Raw genomic sequence first — 9,499 nt, 5'->3', positions numbered from 1 at the left:
GAATTTTGTCAAATGCCTTCTCTGCATCAATTGAGATAATCATGTGGTTTTTGGTTTTGGTTCTGTTTATGTGGTGAATTACGTTGATAGACTTGCGTATGTTGAACCAGACTTGCATTCCCGGGATGAATCCTACTTGATTATGATGGATAAGTTTTTTGATTTGCTGTTGCAATCTACTTGCCAATATTTTATTGAAGATTTTTGCATCTATGTTCATCATGGATATTGGCCTGAAGTTTTCTTTTCTTGTTGGGTCTCTGTCGGGTTTTGGTATCAGAATGATGTTGGTCTCGTAAAATGATTTGGGAAGTATTCCCTCTTTTTGTATTGTTTCAAATAGTTTTAGAAGGAATGGTACCAGCTCCTCTTTGTGTGTCTGGTAAAATTCGGCTGTGAATCCGTCTGGACTGGGCTTTTTTTGAGTGTTAGGCTCTTAATTGCTGCCTTAACTTCTGACCTTGTTATTGGTCTATTCATAGTTTCAGCTTCCTCCTGGTTTAGGCTTGGGAGGACACAGGAGTCCAGGAATTTATCCATTTCTTCCAGGTTTACTAGTTTATGTGCATAGAGTTGTTTGTAATATTCTCTGATGATGGTTTGAATTTCTGTGGAATCTGTAATGATTTCCTTTTTATCATTTTTTATTGCATCTATTTGGTTGTTCTCTCTTTTCTTTTTTATCAATCTGGCTAGTGGTCTGTCTATTTTGTTGATCTTTTCAAATAACCAGCTCTTGGATTTATTGATTTTTTGAAGGGTTTTTCGTGGCTCAATCTCCTTCAGTTCAGCTCTGGTCTTAGTTATATCTTGTCTTCTGCTGGGTTTTGAGTTTTTTTTATCTTGCTCCTCTAGCTCTTTCAATTTTGACGATAGGGTGTCAATTTTGGATCTCTCCATTCTCCTTATATGGGCACTTATTGCTATATACTTTCCTCTAGAGACTGCTTTAAATATGTCCCAGAGGTTCTGGCATGTTGTGTCTTCGTTCTCATTGGTTTCAAAGAACTTCTTTATTTCTGACTTCATTTCATTGTTTACCCAGTCAACATTCAAGAGCCAGTTGTTCAGTTTCCATGAAGCTGTGCGGTTCTGGGTTGGTTTCTGTATTCTGAGTTCTAACTTGATTGCACTATGGTCTGAGAGGCTGTTTGTTATGATTTCAGTTGTTTTGCATTTGTTGAGCAGTGCTTTACTTCAAATTATGTGGTCAATTTTTGAGTAGGTGTGATGTGGTGCTGAGAAGAATGTATATTCTGTGGATTTGGGGTGGAGAGTTCTGTAAATGTCTATCAGGTTTGCTTGCTCCAGGTCTGAGTTCAAGCCCTGGATATCCTTGTTGATTTTCTGTCTGGTTGATCTGTCTAATATTGACAGTGGAGTGTGAAAGGCTCCCACTATTATTGTGTGGGAGTCTAAATCTCTTTGTAAGTCATTAAGAACTTGGCTTATGTATTTGGGTGCTCCTGCATTGTGTCCATATATGTTCAGGATCGTTAGCTCTTCTTGTTGTATCGATCCTTTTACCATTATGTAATGGCCTTCTTTGTCTCTTTTTATCTTTGTTGCTTTAAAGTCTATTTTATCAGAGATGAGAATTGCAACTCCTGCTTTTTTTTGCTCTCCATTTGCTTGGTAAATCTTCCTCCATCCCTTTATTTTGAGCCTTTGTGTATCCTTGCATGTGAGATGGGTTTCCTGGATACAGCACACTGATGGGTTTTGGATTTTTATCCAATTTGTCAGCCTGTGTCTTTTGATTGGTGCATTTATTCCATTTACATTTAGGGTTAATATTGTTATGTGTGAATTTGATACTGCCATTTTGATGCTAAGTGGCTGTTTTGCCTGTTAGTTGTTGTAGATTCTTCATTATGTTGATGCTCTTTAGCATTTAGTGTGATTTTGGAATGGCTGGTACTGGTTGTTCCTTTCTATGTGTAGTGCCTCTTTTAGGAGCTCTTGTAAAGCAGGCCTGGTGGTGACAAAATCTCTGAGTACTTGCTTGTTTGCAAAGGATTTTATTTTTCCTTCACTTCTGAAGCTCAGGTTGGCTGGATATGAAATTCGGGGTTGAAAGTTTTTTTCCTTAAGAATGTTGAATATTGGCTCTCTTCTGGCTTGTAGTGTTTCTGCCGAGAGATCTGATGTGAGTCTGATGGGCTTCCCTTTGTGGGTGACCCGACCTTTCTCTCTGGCTGCTTTTAGTATTATCACCTTTATTTCAACCTTGTTGAATCTGAAGGTTATGTGCCTTGGGGTTGCTCTTCTTGCAGAATATCTTTGTGGTGTTCTCTGTATTTCCTGCATTTGAGTGTTGGCCTGTCTTGCCAGGTGGGGGAAATTTTCCTTGATGATTTCCTGAAGAGTATTTTCCAGCTTGGATTCATTCTCTTCATCCCCTTCTGGTACACCTATCAAATGTAGGTTAGGTCTTTTCACATAGTCCCACATTTCTTGGAGACTTTATTCATTCCTTTTTGCATTTTTTCCCTCTAATCTTGGTTTCTCGTTTTATTTCATTGAGTTGGTCTTCGACTTCAGATATTCTTTTTTCTGCTTGGTCAATTCGGCTATTGAAACTTGTGCATGCTTCGCGAAGTTCTTGTATTGTGTTTTTCATCTCCTTTAATTCATTCATATTCCTCTCTAAGTTATCCATTCTTGTTATCATTTCCTCATATCTTTTTTCAAGTTCCTTAGTTTCTTTGCATTGATTTAATACATGTTCTTTTAGCTCACAAAAGTTTCTCATCATCCACCTTCTGAAGTCTAATTCCATCATTTCGTCACAGTCATTCTCCATCCAGCTTTGTTCCCTTGCTGGTGAGGAGTTTTGGTCCTTTCTAGGAGGCGAGGTGCTCTGGTTTCGGGTGTTTTCCTCCTTTTTTTGCTGGTTTCTTCCCATCTTTGTGGGTTTATCCGCTTGTCGTCTGCGTAGTTGCTGACTTTTCGATTGGGTCTCTGAGTGGACACCCAGATTGTTGATGATGAAGTATTTCTGTTACTTTGTTTTTCTTCTACCAGTCTAGCCCCTTCGCTGTATGACTGCTGAGGTCCACTCCAGGCCCTGCTTGTCTGGGGTGCACCTCTAGCAGCTGTGGCACAGTGAGGGATGCTACCAGTTTCTTTTTCTGCTATCTTTGTCCCAGGATGATGCCTGCCAAATGTCAGTCTTTTGGATATAGAGGGGTCAGGGAGCTGCTTGAGGAGACAGTCTGTACTCTTTTGGAGCTCAATTGCTGAGCTGTGAGCTCTGTTGTTCATTCAGGGCTGTTAGGCTGCTATGTTTGATTCTGCTGCAACAGAGCTCATTAAAAAATCCTTTTTTTCTCAAATGCTCTGTGTTGGGGGTTCGGGCTTTATTTTTGGATGTTCGTTGAGGTGTCCTGCCCAGCTAGGAGGCAGACTAGCCACTGTTTGCCTGCCGAGGCTCCGCCCTGCTGTTGTGTGGTTCGCCCTGTTGCTGCAGGCTCTGCTGTTCTGCTGTGGTCTCTGCCACGTCCTGCGGCAGAGTCTTTCTGTTGTAGCGGGTTGCCTCAGCAATGGCAGGCTGCATCAGCAGTGGGCGTGTATCTCAGTAGGGATGGGTTTCCTCGGCAACGGTTGGCTGTGTCAGCAGTGGGCGTGTATCTCAGTTGGAGCAGGTTGCCTCAGTAATGGTGGACGCCCCTCCCGCACAGAGTGTCTCCGACCAACTGCACCAGAATCGTTTTAAATCAAGGTTTTGTTCATCCCATTGGGCTAGCCCAAACGCTCTATCCCTGCAATCCCCTGGGCTGGCCCACTGTCCAAGTCTCGTTCAGTCTCAAGTCCAGCCCTCTCAAGTCTTAGGTTGCCAGTTCAACAGGGCACCTGGACAAGCGCACCCTGTGGGGAGTGCTGGGTAGGGCCAGCTGCCACCACCCCGGCTGCCGGCTTCGCCAGGCAGAGGTACTGCCAGGTGTCCCGTGTCTCCTTTATACTTGGGAATTTCCCCGTTCTGTGGGCAACAAAGATCAGTCTGGCAATGCAGCTCCAACTCACCTCTCCGCAGATTCAAGGAGAGCTCCAATCCTGGGTTGTTCTCACAGCGCCATCTTGAGTCCTCCATTGTCTCCAGATTTTTTAATGATCGCCATTCAAACTGGCATGAGATGGTATCTCAGTGTGGTTTTGATTTCCATCTCTCTAATGACCAGTGATGATGAGCATTTTTTCATGTGTTTGTTGGCCTCATGTATGTCTTCTTTTGTAAAGTGTCTGTTTATATCCTTTGCCCATTTTTGAATGGGCCTGTTTGGTTTTTTCTGTAAATATGTTTGAGTTCTTTGTAAATTCTGGATATCAGCCCTTTGTCAGATGGGTAGACTGCGAAAATTTTTTCCCATTCTGTTGGTTGCCGATTCACTCTAGTGACTGTTTCTTTTGCTGTGCAGAAGCTGTGGAGTTTGATTAGGTCCCATTTGTCTATTTTGGCTTTTGTTGCCAATGCTTTTGGTGTTTTGGTCATAAAGTCCTGGCCTACTCCTATGTCCTGAATGGCATTGCCTAGATTTTCTTCTAGGGTTTTTATGGTGCCAGGTCTTATGTTTAAGTCTTTAATCCATCTGGAGTTAATTTTAGTGTAAGGTGTCAGGAAGGGGTCCAGTTTCTGCTTTCTGCACATTGCTAGCCAGTTTTCCCAACACCATTTATTAAACAGGGAATCTTTCCCCCATTGCTTGTTTTTGTCAGGTTTATCAAAGATTGTATGGTTGTAGATATGTTGTGCTGCCTCCGATGCCTCTGTTTTGTTCCATTGGTCTACATTTCTGTTTTGGTACCAGTACCATGCTGTTTTGATCACTGTAGCCCTGTATTATAGTTTGAAGTCTGATAGTGTGATGCCTCCCGCTGTGTTCTTTTTGCTTAGAATTGACTTGGCTATGCAGGCTCTCTTTTGGTTCCATATGAAGTTCATGGTGGTTTTTTCCAGTTCTATGAAGAAAGTCAATGGTAGCTTGATGGGGATAGCATTGATTCTGTAAATTACTTTGGGCAGTATAGCCATTTTCACGATATTGATTCTTCCTAACTATGAACATGGAATGTTTCTCCATCTGTTTGTGTCCTCTCTGATTTCGTTGAGCAGTGGTTTGTAGTTCTCCTTGAAGAGGTCCCTTATGTTCCTTGTAAGTTGTATCTGTTGGTATTTTATTGATTTTGTAGCAGTTGTGAATGGCAGTTCGTTCTTGATTTGGCTCTCTTTAAGTGTGTTATTGGTGTGTAGAAATGCTTGTGATTTTTGCACATTGATTTTATATCCTGAGACTTTGCTGAAGTTGCTTATCAGTTTCAGGAGTTTTTGGGCTGAGGTGATGGGGTCTTCTAGGTATACTATCACGTCTGCTAATAGAGACAATTCGGCTTCCACCTTTCCTTTTTGAATAGCCTTTTTTTCTTTTTCTTGCCTGATTGCTTTGGCTAGAACTTCCAGTACTATATTGAATAGGAGTGATGAGAGAGGTCATCCTTGTCTAGTGCAAGATTTCAAAGGGAATGCTTCCAGTTTTTGCCCATTCAGTATGATACTGGCTGTTGGTTTGTCATAAATAGCTTTTATTACTTTGAGATACGTTCCATCAATACCGAGTTTATTGAGGGTTTTTAGCATAAAGGGCTGTTGAATTTTTGTCAAATGCCTTCTCTATATCAATTGAGATAATCATGTGGTGTTTGTTTTTGGTTCTGTTCATGTGTTGAATTACATTTATAGACTTGCGTATGTTGAACCAGCCTTGCATCCCCAGGATGAATTCTACTTGATCATCATGGATAAGTTTTTTGATGCACTGTTGCAATCAGCTTGCCAATATTTTATTGAAGATTTTTGCATCTAAGTTCGTCATGGATATTGGCCTGAAGTTTTCTTTCCTTGTTGGGTCTCTGCCGGGTTTTGGTATCAGGATGATGTTGGTCTCATTAAATGATTTGGGAAGGATTCCCTTATTGGATTATTTGGAATATTTTTTGTAAAATTGGTACCAGCTTCTTTTTGTGTGTCTGGTAGAATTCATCTGTGAACCCATCTGGACCTTGGTTTTTTGTGTGTGGTAGGCTTTTAATTGCTTCCTTGACTTCAGACCTTGTTATTGGTATTTTCATAGTTTTGACTTTCTCCTCGGTTAGGCTTGGGAGTATGCAGGAGTCCAGGAATTTATGCATTTCTTCCAGGTTTAGTAGTTTGCATAGAGTTATCGTATTCTCTGATGATGGTTTGAATTACTGTGGAATCTGTGGTGATTTCTTTTTTATTGGTTTTTATTTCATCTATTTGATTGTTCTCTGTTTTCTTTTTTATCAGTCTGGCTAGTGGTCTGTCTATTTTGTTGATGTTTTCAAATAACAAGCTCTTGGATTTATTGATTTTTTGAAGGGTTTCTCGTGTCTCTTTCTTCTTCAGTTCTGCTCTGATCTTAGTTATTTCTTGTCTTCTGCTAGGTTTTGAGTTTTTTTGATTTTGCTCCTCTAGCTCTTTCAATTTTGATGATAGGGTGTCAATTTTGGATCTCTCCACTCTTCTCATGTGGGCACTTATTGCTATATATTTTTCTCTAGAGACTGCTTTAAATTTGTCTCAGAGATTCTGGTATGTTGTGTCTTCATTCTCGCTTGTTTTGAAGAACTTCGTTATTTCTGCTTTTATTTCATTCTTCATCCAGTCAACATTCAAAAGCCAGTTGTTCAGTTTCCATGAAGCTGTGCAGTTCTGAGTTAGTTTCTGAATTCTGAGTTCTAACTTGATTTCACTACGGTCTGAGAGACTGTTTGGTATTATGTCAGTTGTTTTGCATTTGCTGAGGAGTGCTTTACTTCCAATTATGTGGTCAATTTTGGAGTAGCTGTGATGTGGTGCTGAGAAGAATGTATATTCTGTGGATTTGGGGTGGAGAGTTCTGTAAATGTCTATCAGGTTTGCTTGTTCCAGGTCTGAGTTCAAGCCCCGAATATCCTTGTTGATTTTCTGTCTGGTTGATCTGTCTAATATTGAAAATGGAGTGTTAAAGTCTCCCACTATCATCATGTGAGAGTCTAAGTCTTTTTGTAAGTCATTAAGAACTTGCCTTATATATCACGGTGCTCCTGTATTGAGTCCATATATATTTAGGATCATTAGCTTTTCTTGTTATATCAATTCTTTTACCACTATGTAATGGCCTTGTCTCTTTTGATCTTTGTTGCTTTAAAGTCTATTTTATCAGAGACGGGAATTGCAACTCCTGCTTCTTTTTGCTCTCCATTTGCTTGGTAAATCTTCCTCCATCCCTTTATTTTGAGCCTTTGTGTATCCTTGCATGTAAGATGGATTTCCTTGATACAGCACACCGATGGGTTTTGGCTTTTTATCCAATTTGCCAGTCTGTGTCTTTTGATTGGTGCACTTAGCTCATTTATATTTAGGGTTAATATTGTTATGTGTGAATTTGATACAGCCATTTTGATGCTAGCTGGCTATTTTGCCCATTAATTGATGCAGATTCTGCATTTTGTTGATGCTCTTTAGCATTTGGTATGTTTTTGGAATGGCTGGTACTGGTTTTTTCTTTCTATGTGTAGTGCCTCTTTTAGGAGCTTTTGTAAAGCAGGCCATGTGGTGACAAAATCTCTGAGTACTTGCTTGTTTGAAAAGGATTTTATTTTTTTCACTTATGAAGCTCCGTTTGGCTGTATATGAAATTCTGAGTTGAAGGTTCTTTTTTGTAAAGATGTTGAATATTGGCCCCCACTCTCTTCTTGCTTGTAGAGTTTCTGCTGAGAGATCTGCTGTGAGTCTGTTTGGCTTCCCTCTGTGGGTGACCTGACCTCTCTCTCTGGCTGCTCTTAGCATTTTTTACTTCATTTCCACCCTGGTGAATCTGACGATTATGTGCCTTGGTGTTGCTCTTCTTGTGAAATATCTTTGTGGTGTTCTCTGTATTTCCTGGACTTGAATATTGGCCTGCCTTGCTAGTTTGGGGAAATTTTCCTGGGTAATATCCTGAAGAGTGTTTTCCAGCTTGTATTCATTCTTTTCATCACATTCTGGTACACGTATCAAGCGTAGGTTAGGTCTCCTCACATAGTCCCACATTTCTTGGAGTCTTCATTTATTCCTTTTTGTGCTTTTCTCTCTAACCTTGGTTTCTTGTTTTATTTCATTGAGTTGATCTTTGACTTCTGATATTCTTTTTTCTGCTTTGTCAATTCAGCTGTTGAAACTTGTGCATGCTTTGTGAAGTTCTCGTGTTGTTTTTCAACTCCTTCAATTCATTCATATTCCTCCCTAAGTTATTTATTCTTGTTATCATTTCCTTGAATCTTTTTTCAATTATTTTTCAAGGTTCTTAGTTTCTTTTCATTGATTTAGAACATGTTTCTTTAGCTCACAGAAGTTTCTCATTACCCACCTTCTGAAGTCTGATTCCGTTATTTCATCACACTCATTCTCCGTCCAGCTTTGTTCCCTTGCTGGTGAGGAGTTTTAGTTTTTTGTAGGAGGCGAGGTGTTTTGGTTTGGGGTGTTTTCCTCCTTTTTGCGATAATTTCTTCCCATCTTTGTGGGTTTATCCACCTGTCATCTGAGTAGTTGCTGGCTTTTCGATTGGGTCTCTGAGTGGACGCCCAGATTGTTGATGATGGAGTATTTCTGTTACTTAGTTTTCCTTCTAACAGTCTAGCCCCTCTGCTGTATGACTGCTGAGGTCCACTCCAGGCACTGCTCTCTGGGGTACACTTGTAGCAGCTGTGGAACTGTGAGGGATGCTACCAGTTCTTTCTTCTGCTATCTTTTTTCCAGAATAATGCCCACTGAATGTCAGGCAGGTACGTTTAGGTCTGCTGCAGCAGAACTCATCAAACCTTTTTTTCTCAGATGCTCTGTCTTGGGGAGTTAGGGCTTTCTTTATAAGTGTCTGTTGCACTGTCCTGCCCAGCTAGGAGGCAGTCTAGTCACTATTTGCCTGCTGAGGCTCTGCCCTGCTGCCGTGGTGTCCGCCTTGTTTCTGTGGGCTTTGCCCTGCTGCTGTTGGCTCCTCCCTGCTGCTGTGGGCTCCGCCCTGCTGTCGTGAGCTCTGCCTTTTTGCTGTGGGCTCTCCCCTACTGTCATAGGCTCCTCCCTGTTGTTGTGGGATCTGCTTTGCTTCCGGGTGTAATTCTTTGTAGTCCTGTTTATATGGGTGTGATTATGGTGGCCTGCCTCTGTATTGGCAAAACCTCTCCGTAATGGAGGTTTGCTTTGGCAATGGCAGGCCTCTGTGCATTCACTGAGAGCTGCAATCCTGAGTTGCTCCTACTGCACCATCTTCTGGAGCCGCCTCCTGTGTACTTTTTCCTTTTTCCAAAATGAGGTGAGTTTTCCCCAGGATTCCCAGGCTGACCTCGAACTTGTGACCTCTGGAGATTGTTGGTGTGAGTCACACTGGGCCCAGTCTCTCTGATTAATTTTTTAACAATAAAGTCGGCCTGCTGGGCTCGGTGGCTCACGTGAGTTTCTCATCCA

The sequence above is a fragment of the Callithrix jacchus genome, chromosome 10 (assembly GCF_049354715.1).
Source record: "Callithrix jacchus isolate 240 chromosome 10, calJac240_pri, whole genome shotgun sequence".
Lineage (NCBI taxonomy): Eukaryota > Metazoa > Chordata > Mammalia > Primates > Cebidae > Callithrix > Callithrix jacchus.
This window is presented reverse-complemented; position numbering follows the sequence as displayed.